Source organism: Lepidothrix coronata, unplaced genomic scaffold, assembly GCF_001604755.1.
Source record: "Lepidothrix coronata isolate B3197 unplaced genomic scaffold, Lepidothrix_coronata-1.0 Scaffold125, whole genome shotgun sequence".
Taxonomy (NCBI): Eukaryota; Metazoa; Chordata; class Aves; order Passeriformes; family Pipridae; genus Lepidothrix; species Lepidothrix coronata.
The window spans coordinates 2,235,990-2,249,127 of record NW_016690305.1 but is presented as its reverse complement, the minus strand read 5'-3'; the positions used below and the strand labels follow the sequence as shown (position 1 = coordinate 2,249,127).

Genomic DNA, 13,138 nt, shown 5'->3' with positions numbered 1-13,138 from the left:
CATCTTCTGCTTGGGCCACAGCCCGCACTTGGCTGGCTGGAGACGAGCTTTCCTGTCCACTGGCAAAGAGCTCTCATCACTGGTTTCCATCCAGCTCTCTAGGAAACCAGAAGCCCAACTTCTGGGTGAGGATCATTAATCTCATTATTTTTAGCTGACATTTCTAGGTGTGTTCTCAAAGCTCCAGGCTCACAGCAGAAGCACAGACGAGGACAGATCCATCATGCACTGGTACAAGATCACTCTCAAAAGTGGGTGGAAGCAGATGACAGGTAACAAGTCTGGAATTGTGGCGATCAAAGAGGAGGAATGGAGGACATGTGGCAGAGGACAGCCAACTGCTTTCTGCTGTCCCATCAGGGGCAGGGCATGGCACCCCAAGAGCTCTCCAGCAGCTCAGCCATGTCCCTCAGGCTCGAGAAGGTAAGGCACAGATGCTCAGCTTGAGCCACCACTCCAGTGGAAGGAAAGGATGGCCCCTGCTTTGCCAGAGAGGACAATAAGCACCACCCCAGCTAATCATAACCTCCTGCAGTGCATCTGGGCCCTTATTTATCCTGCAACCACATCTCAGCTGAGACTCATTTCTTCCTAACAGGGCTCCTCTGCAGCTGGAGAGCTCCACTGGGGTGCCCCAAGAGGCAGTGGGCGTCACTTCTCTGCATGACCTACCTCCAGCTCTTCCTCACCTGGTGACAGCTCCCACAGGCTCCCAGCTGTGGAGTCATCCCTGGGCTATCCAAGCTGAGGAAGATCCTTCAAAAGCAGGAGGAAGGGAGACTGTGGCTGCCCCATCCCTGGAAGTGTTCAAGGCCAGGTTGGACGGGGCTTGGAGCAACCTGGTCTAGCGAAAGGTGTCCCTGCCCGTGGCAGGGGGGTCTGAGACGTTTTTTAAGGTCTCTCCCAATCCAAACCACTTTGTAATGCTCTAATTAGGCTGGGTTGATCAATCATGACACAATCCCAACCCAAAGTGCTCCACACTGTGACTGTGGCCAGGCTCCACTAGCACCTTCACTGCTCCCATCCATCAGCATCTCCTTCATACCCAGAAACTTCCCCTCTCCCACACTATTGCTCCCACTTTCCCTCCAGGAGCTTCAAGCATCTCCTGGCGACATCACGCAACACCCCCTTCCCTTCCCTGCCCTTTCATTTCTTTCATCAAAGTTTCTTTTCATCTCCCACCTCCTTGCTCTGGGCTGTTTTGTTCACCTCCTGGCAGCCCACAGAGCTGAGCTGCTGCGCTGGGAAGGGCTCTGCACCCAGCATGGAGGTGGGAGCCCACACCAACGTGGAGCCCTCCCGGGGGGGAGCAAACCCTGGCGTTGGAGCAGCTCAAAGCCCCCCTGAGCCTCACGAGCTCCCCACAAACAGAGCTCCAACAGAGCTCCGTGGGATGAGGCGCCCGGCTGTGTCTGTCACATACGGAGAACATGGCAGACATACAGGGAAGGGTGTTTGAGCACAGGCTCCAAACACGGCGTTTATTCTGTGGGAGTCTCCACGCCCACAAGCGTGCTCAGGTCATGCCAGCACAGAGAGCAGTGATCCTGAATGCTAAAGGAAGGAACGGGGAGGAAGATCCCCCAGGACACGCGGGCAGACACAGCCGGAGGCACAAAGGTTATCTGCAGATTACAGGTGCGATGCTCCCACCGTCGGGGTGCGGAGACGGTACAACACGAGAGCAAGACCCAGAGGAGGGAGAAGAGATAAGCTTGAGCAAAGCGACGCTTTTGAGCCTCTTTGGCAACAGCAAAATCATCCCTTCATTTTAGATTAGCTGATTTTCGTGTGTGTTGTGTTTTTTCAAAGGTCAGCACATCCATGCAGGTTTGTGTGTTTGAAGAAGAATACTGACCCCTTTCGAGGCTCTTCAGTGTTACACTGAGCTCATTCCCTTCATCTCTCTCAAAATAATTTGGAATAATCTTGCAGAGCGTGCCCAAACCCTGTTAAAGGGATAAAAAAGGGTTTGCCTCAGTTTGCCCATGTGGCTGGTGGCCAGAGGCTGCATCACACAGTCCAGGCTGAACAGGGGGTACTGGGAGGAAAACACACTTTTTCCCCCTTTGCACTGAATGTCATCATCTTGCCAGAACTCAAGCCCCCGCAGTTGGTTATAAATCATCCATCAATCATGACTTAAAAAGAAAAACCCTTTTGCTTTCCCTCACCACCAATGAGCCAGGCCAGAGCACGAGGCCAATGCTGCTGCCTCGAGACCCGGCAGCACCTCAGGGTTGGCACACTCCACCCCCAACTGTACGTACAATTTTACATAATCCATAAATGTACTCATAAAATAATCTATTCATTTCTTTTCTAAAATAAAACGATCAGCAAGCTGAGAACCACAGTACAACAGACAACCTTAGCTGTGAGCCGCTGATTTTTCTATGATACATTATATCCGATATGCCAACCCAATGAGTGGAACATACCAATTTGGGTAATTGGTGAAGGCCTCAAAGTGTGTGTGCGCTGCTGATCTGCCCTAAAATGTGTATTTACCGTGCGGGTTGTTTGCATTCCTGATGATCTGCGACGCCGAGGAGTTAATCAGGCAATCAGCTCTGCGCCTCCTCGGCTCTGGTGTGGGGGAAGCCGCCCAGACTGTAATTTTAAAGCTGCCAAACGCCATTAAACTGTTAAACGGAGCAGGGGAAGGATTCTGCCGACAGCAGACACCGTGGCAGGTACTCCCTTGAGCCGGGAGGACACCTGGGACACCGCGGGGAAACACACTGTGAGGAGCAACTCCGGGATCCAGCGCTGACCAACACTCCCGACGCACTGCGCTAATTCTTTGAGACCGGTTTCAATTTAAGCCTGAGCACTGGCTCAACTCTTCCCACTGGATGTTAGCATTCCCATTCCTCCACCTAAAATCCACTTGAGTAATCAACTGCAAAGTTAATGACTGGGGCCCCAAATCAGCAAAGTACTTGAGCACATGCTGAAGTCCCATTGAAAGAAATTAGACCTAAACAGAAGCTTTGCTCCAAAGAGAGCGGGCTTTGTGTAAAACGCAGCAAGAAGGTGGTTCAAAGCAAATGTAATAGCCTATGGAAGTAAACCGTTCCCACTTGAGTGGCTTCCAAGCATCCTGCTCAGCACTCACAAGGACCTGTTGGAAGCATGGGAAACCTAGAGCCTTAGACCTGGCTTCATTTTGTTGCCAGCCAAATCTGAGCTCAAGTTCAGAGGACAGACCTGGGACTTGCAGGCAGGTCCCCAGGTCCTGAACGCACAAGAGCACCTCCTGGGGTGCCCTGAGGTGGCAGTCGGATGAAGGGCACAGCATCCACTGTCCCACCAGGCGGGACCAGCACAAACCAGTCTCTCCGAACTCCGCACTGGGATCCCCAGCGAGCCGCGGGCAGGCTCTGCCCAGCACCGCTCCCTGCAATGAGATCCAGCAGGGAGGGCAGGGTTACAATCCGGGGACCCCGAAACGAGCCCCCTCCTCGCCAGCAGCACTCCCCCCTGGCTTTTCCAAGGACAGGACTGAGTCTGCACATTCCCCGGCCCCGCTCCCGCCCCGCCGACCCCCCTCGCGCCAGCGGGTTCGCAGAAACCCAGCGTCCCACCCCCCCTGCCACCTCCCGGTCACGCTCCGGAGTGACGGGAAGAACAAGGATCGAGTTTCCCTGTGCACCGGAGAACAGGAATAGCGTTTGGTCCTGCCAAGGACAACACCTCACTCTGGCAGGTTGCACAGGTAACCACCTGGCACAGTTGAAGTCGAGCTGTAAGGTACCTTAAATGTGGGATTTTTCAGCCCCACGCGGTGTTAATGTGTATGTATCGATATGCATATACATCAATAACCAACCCCGATCCAAGGAGACAGTTTCCCTGGAAGTTTTCCAGCATCTGGATATCTTTATTACGGTGAAATACTTAGGTCAGAGCCCTAACTTGCATAAACTGGCACAGCTCTGCTGAAATCAATACCCCCACTCCAGCTCCTGCTATTTGATGAGGTGGCCCAAGATCTCTACATTGGTTTTACTGTCTTCCTTCATCATTTGCCCAGTTCTCATCTCAGGGACTCTTGTATTTTTTTAGCTGATTTTATTTCTGTTTGTGGAGTCCTGGGCAAGGGCTGTGAGCACAGAGAAACCACAACAGCTTCGCTTGTAAGTGAGAAATCCAGTCACGCTCACCATCTCAGGGAGGGTTTGTTTTTGTCTCCCAGCACTAGGAGATTACTTCTTGGTTTTCTGGAGATCCCCAGGTCCAGCACTTCCCCTTAATCCCTCTTGGTGTCCAGCCCAAGGGTCAAGCACAGGAGCAGCCTGAGACACGGTGGACCACGAGGCACTCATGCTCTCCCACGTTACCCAGGGTGCAGAGACACCCGAAAAAAACAGGAAAAATCCTTTTCTTACAACAACCTCTTGCAGAAAGTCAAGAGCAAAGTCAGAGACATCTTTCACAGAGGCAACTGCAGCGGGAGGGTAAGAGAGAAGGCCACGCTCAGCCTCCACAGGGGGACCAAAGCAGTTTACGTGCTAATCCCTGTGTGAGCAACCAGAGCTGGCACCAGCCGGAGCCAGTTGTCTGACTCCAGCTCTTGGCAGGGAGGGACGGATGAACAAAAATATGTAGCGCAGGCACTGGCTGCCCGAAGCCACGGGTTGTTGGCTGTCAGCAAACGGACCCAGACGGAAAAATAAATACAGAGAACATCTCGAATTTGGAGAGCAATTCCTGCACAGCTGCAGAGCTCAGCAAGACCCCTGCCCAGGCTTTTCAGTGCCCACAGCACTTTGATGGTGCAGCCAAGGGCAGGGAGAAAGCTGCCATCCCTCCCCCAGCTCACGTGTCCATGCAATGCTTCCAAGCTCAGGGATTTGTTTTTTCTGGGAAAAAAAAACCCAGCATAATCCTGAAGCCACAGAAGAGGAGGAATGAGGGCAAAGAAGGGATTTTGGCAGGAGGGTGATGGAGGATGATGCTGGGAAGGGGTTATATTCTAGGGAAGGTAGCCCGATGCTCCCATGGGATGGACAGTGCTGTCCTCGTTGACAGCCTGGATCCAAGTGTCCATCCACACGGATGCTTTTGGAAGCACCACCTGTACATGTGCAACATCCCAACACTCCGTAACGCTGTGACAGGGCTGGCATGGGCAGGGAGGGAGGACGGGATGTGTCTAGATCTAAATAAGGCCACAGAGGTAAGGGCAGGATCATTTTAAACAGTTAAAGTTTCATTTTAATGGATACCACAAGAGGGAAAACATTCCCTGTGGCAAAGGGCAAAGCGTGTACTTTCTTTTTCCAAGACAGGTTTTGCAGTCAGCCTCCTTGGGGAAGCAAAGCACGTTTTCATCCATCCCCACTCCCTACCCCACAATTTTAGAACCTGTTGGTTCGTTTTAGCCAGGTCAGAGCAGGGGGAAAGTCTGAGGGAATTTCTGCTCCTACACTTTGTGGGTTACTCCCCACTTCCACATTTTTTGGAGAATCGTGGCACTACTTGCTCAAAAACATAGAATATCACTTCAGAAAAAAAAATAACAACAACAAAAACATAAAAACAAACAAACAAACAAACAAAAAACCACCACAAAAACAGCCAAGTCCTGACTCGTGTTTCCAACTCTGCCATTAAGCTTGTTCAGCTTGAACAGCACAGATCTACAAGTACTTTGCAAGGGCTTACCCCACCTTCCCCTAAAAAAAATTCATTAGAATTAGCATTACTGAGACTGGGTCACACACTTACCTGCTGGAAAACCTTGAGGCAGAAGGTGGTGGTGCCTTAGTGCACCAGATGCCTCGTCCAGCCCCAGCTTTGTGAGCCTGTGCTTTGCATCGGGGTGCACTCAGTGCCACTTCAGCAGATTGGCTCAAGGACGATGGATTAAACAAGGCCAAGCAGATCAGCCACTGGAAATAACAGCTCTGGTGAGCCTCACATCCCTCTGTCCTGCCAAAGTGATTGTGAGCTGGGCCATTTTTTTACATGGTCACTAAAAGAAATGTAATATATCACCTTTTACACCATGACTTAACCCTAGACCTTCCCAAATGTTTGCTGGCAAATTGTGCCACTGGGTGCATCTGCTCCAAAACCATCAGCGAGAACTTTCCTCTTTCCAAAAAGACTTAGTTCAGAGATAGAAGGGTTTTCTAACTCTTCCTGAGGCTGGTGGGAGTTTGGTCTCACCCACAGACTCCAGCATCCTGCATTACTGGAGTGAGGAAGATGTGTGTGCCTAAGGGGGGCAGTGCCAGGTGGAACCCCACATATCACTAAGCAGAATCACAACAGCGTTTGCTTCACAATTCGGTTTTTCCTGGTCTGTTCTGAATCTCAGTTGGGTTTGGGGCTGAAGGGGCAGCAGCTTGGTCCAGCTCCTGTTGCAGTCCCACCGGCTCTTCCCTGGCAGGGAAGAATTAATAATTAAACACAAGCCAGGTGAGGAGTAGTGGGGCTAGAAAGCAGCTGCAATATTTCCCTTTTAAAAGGCAGGAGGGCAGGAGCTAGAAGCTAAGTGGCAATTCATCTCCCTTCTGCACAACAGCATTTCCAGGTAAACCATTAGGGATGAGCCAGACACTGCCATTTACATTTCCCATAGTTGATGGCAGGGTCCAACATCTCCAGGGTTGGGGGAAACAGCACAGAAAAAAGCTGAGAGCGCAGACCACCCTCCAGCAGTATGGTCATGAGTGGAAGAGACCTTCTGCAGAAAGCTGGATGGAGCCACTACCTCCCCACAGCACGTCTTAGGAGCCTTCAGCTAAAACCAGCTCTGAGCCCCCGAGCTCCCTCCACCGTGACAGTGGATTTGCTGCAGCCCTGGGCTGGCCACCTGCAAGCTGGGCTGGCCACCTGCAAGCTGGGCTGGCCCTGGAAGCCCTGCAAGCCACAGAGCCCTCACAGCATTACTGAACCTGGTGTCTCAGCCCATCACCTTGACTTCAGGCACCGGCCCAGCGTGAGGGTGGGTGATGGTCCCCAGCCATTCACTGCGATGCACAGGCTGCTCTTACCTCACCGAGCGTCCAAAATTCCAGCAGGAACCACCACATTCTAAAGCCGATGGCTCCGAGCCCGAGCGCTGCCCTTTAACAGCCCGGCCCCTCTGCGGTGTGTGCGCACAAAGACAGGCAATGTCATCTTCCCGCCGCTCCCTTAACTGCTTATCGATCCCAAAGAGCCCCGGAATGGATTTCTCCGGCTAGCTATCATCCTCCACAGCCCGGGAGATCCCCCCTGTATTAGAGAGCAGACATCTCAGTCAGAGCTTTATTTACTGTGAAGGAGCAATTAAGCCGTCCCGGTTCGATTTATGGCCGGCACAGATAACCCCGCTCCACACGAGCCAAGGCCACTTTAACTTTCACACACTCACCTCTTGCCAGGTGCAAAAAAAGCCAGCTTAATTGGTGCATTTTTTATATCTCTAGCCCAAATTCAAACCTCATCTGTGATCAGTGCAGTACAAGCCAGGAAATTACTCCCTAGAAATGCGTTTAATAGATTTTCACTGTGCTCACTGCAGTCACGGAACCAGAGCTCAACTCATCCGGCTTTATTTTCTGAAAGCTGCATCCTGAAGGTGATGTTTGGGATGCTGGGGATTTAAATGTCCAGCTCCATGCTCAGGACAGTGTGGCAAAGCCACCAGGCTATAACGTACAGCAAGTAACACCCACAGTGCTGCTCCACTTGGAAAAGAAAGACTAGAAAGACTGTCACGAGGGCAGGGACATGACAGCTGGTGATGAGGGGACCCAGCTGAACACCAAGCCAGCCTTGGTGGAGGGGCTGGAAGCCAGGACACCCCTCCCAGCCCCTCCCCAGCAGGCTCCAGGGTGCAGCATCCCAGCACACAAAGCCTCTTGCTGGTCCGAGCCTGAGCTGCTATTCCAGCAGTTTGCCATAGATAATGTTCATGCTTTACAGAATATCAGCAAGATTGATTCAGATCTGCACTTTATTAATTTTTCCAACTACCAGCAGTGAATTAATCCAGTTGGAGACTGACTTAACTTCTCAATAATGCCCAGATTTTCCACACTATCAAATTCATTTCTCACTACCTACAGTGGGGTTTGGGTGGCAGGTGAAGCATCTCGATGCTGCTGTGCTGCTCCTTCCAGACGTCCCAGCTGCTGAGAGCCCACCAGGAATACACCCAGTGTCCTTCTGGGTGACAGTCTGTGGGATTTGAAGAAAATCTCTTTTTAACTAACTCTATGTCTTAGCAGGACAGAGCATTAAGAGTGGGGAGAGGGGGAAGTGCTACTTACAGACTCACCGAGCTGCTACATGGCACCGGTTTTAAACTTGTAGAAGTGGTTACTTTCATCTTCAGAGCTGGGTTTAGACCAGTAACAGGCTTCATTTCACATTTTCTCAACTGAGCTCTTCTGCATTTGAACCAGCAGAACGTGCTGATGTGCCCAGTGTCTGGGGATGTAACCTGCCTTCAGCTGCAGCCCTGCCCACACCACCTGGAGCTGTGGAACCAGGAGCCCCTGCTGAAGAACCATTGTACCCAGCCAGCTCTCCCCTCCTGGTGATTAGCTGGACACCCAACAGTCTCTGTTCTCAGCCTCATTTGCCCCTGGCATTGATGGTCTTCCCTGGCTGATGTCCTGAGATCATTTCTGATGGCCCTACAAGAAGGATGCCAGGAGCCACTCAGCTCCTCACCCAATGCCCAACACCCAGCACCAATCAGAGTCACCCTGCAACCCAGGGTGAGTGGGAAATGTCTCAGGATGCTGCTTTTTCTTAAGCAGACACTTAGAAAGCTTCTGAAAACTACATAAATAAATAAAAATATTGACAATGATAGCCTGGCTATTTTTAAGCTAATCCTTGCACACCAGCCCTGCTAAACTGATGTTACCTCCCAACTCTGGGGCCTGATAACAGTGAGATTCATTTGGGGTTTAATCTAATCACTGTTCCTGGAGTGTTTTCTAGGGTGTTTGCACAGAGCACTTGGGTGATAAACTGAGAGACCTTTCAAGGCAGTCATAGCCCATGTTGGTAAACACCTCCTCCTGCACAACTGCAGGTGCCACCACCCACCACACCTGCTTTCCAGTCCTGCTTTCTCTTTTGCTTTCACTTCCTGCACCCTTCCAGGCAGCCAGTAAGGAGCAGAGAACTTGCCCCAGCTCGTTTCCTTATTGCCTCTCTGTGGTCTATGGCACCTGCTTGTGTTGGCATTTCCTGGTGCACTCACACACGGGCATCCCGTCAAAACCACCTCCCCAGCCAGTGCTCGGTACCACACCTGGCCAGGTAGAGAGATCTCCTTTATGAGCTCCCGTAAATGGAGCTGTTACTGGAGTTGACAGGTGCAAAGATCAGCCCTGGTGGGACTATAAACTTCACTCACTTCCACCTTTTCCCACAACTTTTCCCATCTACTCCACGGAAAGCAGAGCTGTGGCTGGTCTGACAGAGCCCCAGAAGGTCTTGCTCACATCCTCACCTGCATGGGAAACATCCGAAGCTTCTGCATCACCTGGGCAAGGAGGTAATCACAATTCCAGCAGGGATTGATGGTGTCTTGGCAGCTGCTGGTTTTTAGAAATCCTGCAGTATCCATCAGCTTCCTGGAGAGGCAAGGTGGGAGCACTGGGATGGGAGGTGTGCTGGAGGCCAGGAGCACTGGGACAGCCATCCATGGTACTGCAGACTTATACACTTATTTGCTCTCAGATAATGAAAATAGGAGGGGAAAAAATAAAATTCCCTTCTAGCCCTTTGGACAATGTCTGCATGTTAATTTAGCAACTTCCAGGCAGGATGGTATTTTTGTCCCTGCCTGTGGCGGGGGGATTGGAACTGGGTGATCTTTGAGGTCCTTTCCAACCCAAACCGGTTTATGATTCATTCTGTGATTTATTGTATGATGGCAAATTAATTTAGAACAAAAAAAAAAAAACCATTCAGCATCTGAAATAGAGTATTATTTCCTGCAGCATTAATCGGTGGCATTGGTACCACATAATTTGTTACCGGTGGCATATTTCTGTATGGCTTCATTTCCTTAAAAGCACGGGAATTAATTAGGTGTTTGCATTGGGAAGGGACTGGCAGGCACTGAGCATAATGTGGGCAATCACCCGAGAGGCTGCACGAGGCTGCACGGAGGCATTAAGGGTTTGTAAACCACGGTGTAAATACCACAGCTCTCCTGCCCTGCGGGGATTGAGCTGCTCACGGGCAGATGTGATTCAGCAGCTGAGCACCTGCCCCTCTGGATTTAAGTGCAGAACAAGAATTCACCTCATCTAAGTCATATACAGCAACACTGAATCATCAGGATTTGCTTCTCAGCAGCTGAGTGACTGAGTAGCTTTTCCCAGAAGGAAGTCCATCAGGCAGCACACAGCCCTGGGGTGTAACCGGCCCTGGGGTGCCGTCAGCCAGGTGAATCACAGCCCCTCAGCTGACACTACAATTGCAGTTCACCTCCATATCTTGTACCCCGAGGAACTCCAGCTGGGAAAATCCCCATCCCTGGTCAGGGCAAACAGCCCCGGAGAAGAGCTGCCAAGGGGAGAATCTGCTGCTGGGGAGAAGTGTCACCTCCATGCTCAGAGCCAGGATGATGGAGCAGCTGGAGGCACAGCCCAGACCCCCCGCTCCATGGCTGGCTGGTGTGTCTGCAGCCATTCCCAGGAAGGGCAGAGATGGGAGAGGGCTTAAGGCCAGCAGGTCAAGGCAGATGATTCTGCCACTCTATTCCACTCTGGTGAGACCCCGCCTGCAGAGTTGCCTCCAGCTCTTGGGCTTCCAACATAACAAGGACATGGAGCTGCTAGAGCAAGTCCAGAGGAGGCCACAAAGATGCTCCAAAGGCTGGAGCCCCTCTGCTCTGGAGACAGGCTGGGCAACCTGGAGAAGGGAAGACCCCAGGGGGACCTTAGAGCTCCTTTCAGTGCCTGAAGGGGCTCCAGGAGAGCTGGAGAGGGACTTAGGACAAGGGTCTGGAGAGATAGGACAAGGGGGAATGGCTTCCCACTGCCAGAGGGCAGGGTTAGGTGGGATATTGGGAAGGAATTCTTCCTTGTGAGGGTGGTGAGGTCCAGGCCTCCTCTGACCAAGCATTAAAGTGGGTTGCCCTAAGGAAACCTTTCCATGTTTTACAGGAGTTCAGAATTCACTCTAAACTGACCTGTTTTATACACATGCATTACAGATTTGTATAAACGTGACCTTTTAAGAGCCGTCCTGTGCACATATAAACCGAGTATGAAATATTTCAACCAACAGCTTCCAGGTGATGTGAGGGTAAAACTCAAGGCTGGGAAAAGGAGAGGAGAGGCAGGCTCAGAACATCAAATACTAAAGAGAAATGTGCCTCTAACCTCAGCTCTGCAGCAGGTTCATGAGGTGCTTCACCCTCAGATCTCAGTCCTCACTCTTCGAGACTCAGGCAGGAGCTCAGGTGACCTCTTTAAGGTGTGCTGGGACCCCTGAGGACAAAAACGAGAGGTGACAGTGGCTTTAGCTGCCAAAATCCTAAAAAACTAAATGCTTTGGGGGCTGATCAGAAAACATCAGAAATGTTACAGGAATTAGTAAAAAAAAAAACCCCTCCAGTTTGGTGCTTTCTCATGGGCCTTGTATAAGAGGCCTTTCCTACAGATAACTTGGTAACTCCATCATCAAACTTCCACTAAAGCAGGGCAGAAACAGCTCGAGTCTCTGGGTCAGAGCTGGGAACTGTGGCAGTGAATCTCCCACAGCAGCCCTTGCAGTATTAACATTTAAAAAATCACGAGACCTCAAATATCCCGACGCTAAGTCTCATGACCTTTAAGTCAACTAGATTCAGGTTTCTTTTTCTTTGACTCTCGCTATGCTTTTGGGATGGAAATAAAAGACCTTGTTAGGTTTAGGGAACATTGCAGGGAGCTTCCACCAGCCTTTTCTTCACAAATTTAAATTCCTGGTCCCCTAACCTCAGGTATCATAAGTTCTGATTTATTTTTAATTAGTTCTTTCAGTGTTGATGCATTTTGTTTTTAGGGCAATTCTTGAAAGATTTTTAAGCTTGGTGGAAATGAGTCTCCCTGCAAGGGTCACTCTGATCCGAACTAGCATTAAGTTGGCTCTCAAAGAAAATCTCTTTCCAAATAAGGAGTGGCCTTGTGCATTTTACAGGCTACAAGGAGAGCGAGGGCTAAGATTCAAAGACAGAATATTAGAATAATAGAAAATGCCCCAATCCACGTGCTGTGCCACGTCCTTGGGCACACAATGCCCCAGGAGTCCTCATTGAATCCTCTTGCCACATTTCTGCCTTTGATAACACGCTCCACTGAAAAACCAAACCCCAGCTCAGAGAAAGTCGTGCTTTGGGCTGTGTTTGTTTGATTGGCTCAAATCAAAATGTGGAGTCAGGTGTTTGTTGGCAGCTCTTTAGCACTGAGAAAAGCCCTTTCCTGCTTTTCTTCTGCGTTCCCAAGGTGTATATTTTAGATAAAAGTCCCATTTATGACCAGGGCACTCACTGCTGCTCCCAAAAGGAAGAAGACAGGGCCTGCTCCTGCTCTCCCCCCTCCTTCTCACCATCCCAATGTGCCTCGTGGCTCCTGGCCCCTGGCTTTGCTACAAGCCAGCAGGGACCCCTGACATCCCCTTTTCTGGACAGCAAACGGGCACAGAAACCCCCCAAATCCTGCTGCCCACATTCAGCAACCCCAAGTCCCCCCTCGGTGCCCTCCAGCCCCTCGGCTGCTCCCCACAGCCCCGAGGCTGGACGGGGCCGCAGGAACAGGGACGCTGGACCGGCACAGCCTGGGGACACCCAGCCACCTCTGCCGGCGGCTGTGTTTGTACGTACAGATAAATATACACGGGGCAGAGCCGAAAAGACAGAGTCAGCTCCTCGCCGGGGTCCGGCGGCTCCTGTTACCGGCGGCTCCCGCGCCCAGCGCACGCACGCTCGTTATAGCAGCCGTCGGGCTGGCACAGAGCGGAGCAGATGGTCAGGGCAGCTTGGCCCGGGGCCACTGTCAGCCCCGGGCTCCTCACCTCAAAGGATGAGCTCACCGAGGCCACCTGGGCCCCCTGCACACCTGCGGGCTGGCCAGGGCACCGGCACCGGGGGAGAGCCGGAGCGGTTGCTGGCGTGGCA

The 13,138-nt window shown here is 51.5% G+C and overlaps 1 long non-coding RNA gene across 5 annotated transcripts; it reads right to left on the bottom strand.

The window, feature by feature from the left end:
• Positions 1-3,913: 3,913 nt before the first annotated feature.
• Positions 3,914-12,950, bottom strand: LOC108502916. Of its 5 annotated transcripts, XR_001876660.1 has the most exons (8): positions 12,845-12,931; positions 11,364-11,471; positions 9,479-10,890; positions 8,280-8,648; positions 8,074-8,187; positions 7,017-7,239; positions 5,743-6,402; positions 3,914-4,874 (listed from the first exon to the last, which is right to left on the bottom strand). It is a non-coding gene; the product is annotated as an uncharacterized LOC108502916 (long non-coding RNA). The 5 variants fall into 5 exon arrangements; XR_001876659.1 differs by having other exon boundaries at positions 3,914-6,402; positions 12,845-12,950; XR_001876661.1 differs by having other exon boundaries at positions 3,914-5,906; positions 12,845-12,950.
• Positions 12,951-13,138: the final 188 nt, after the last annotated feature.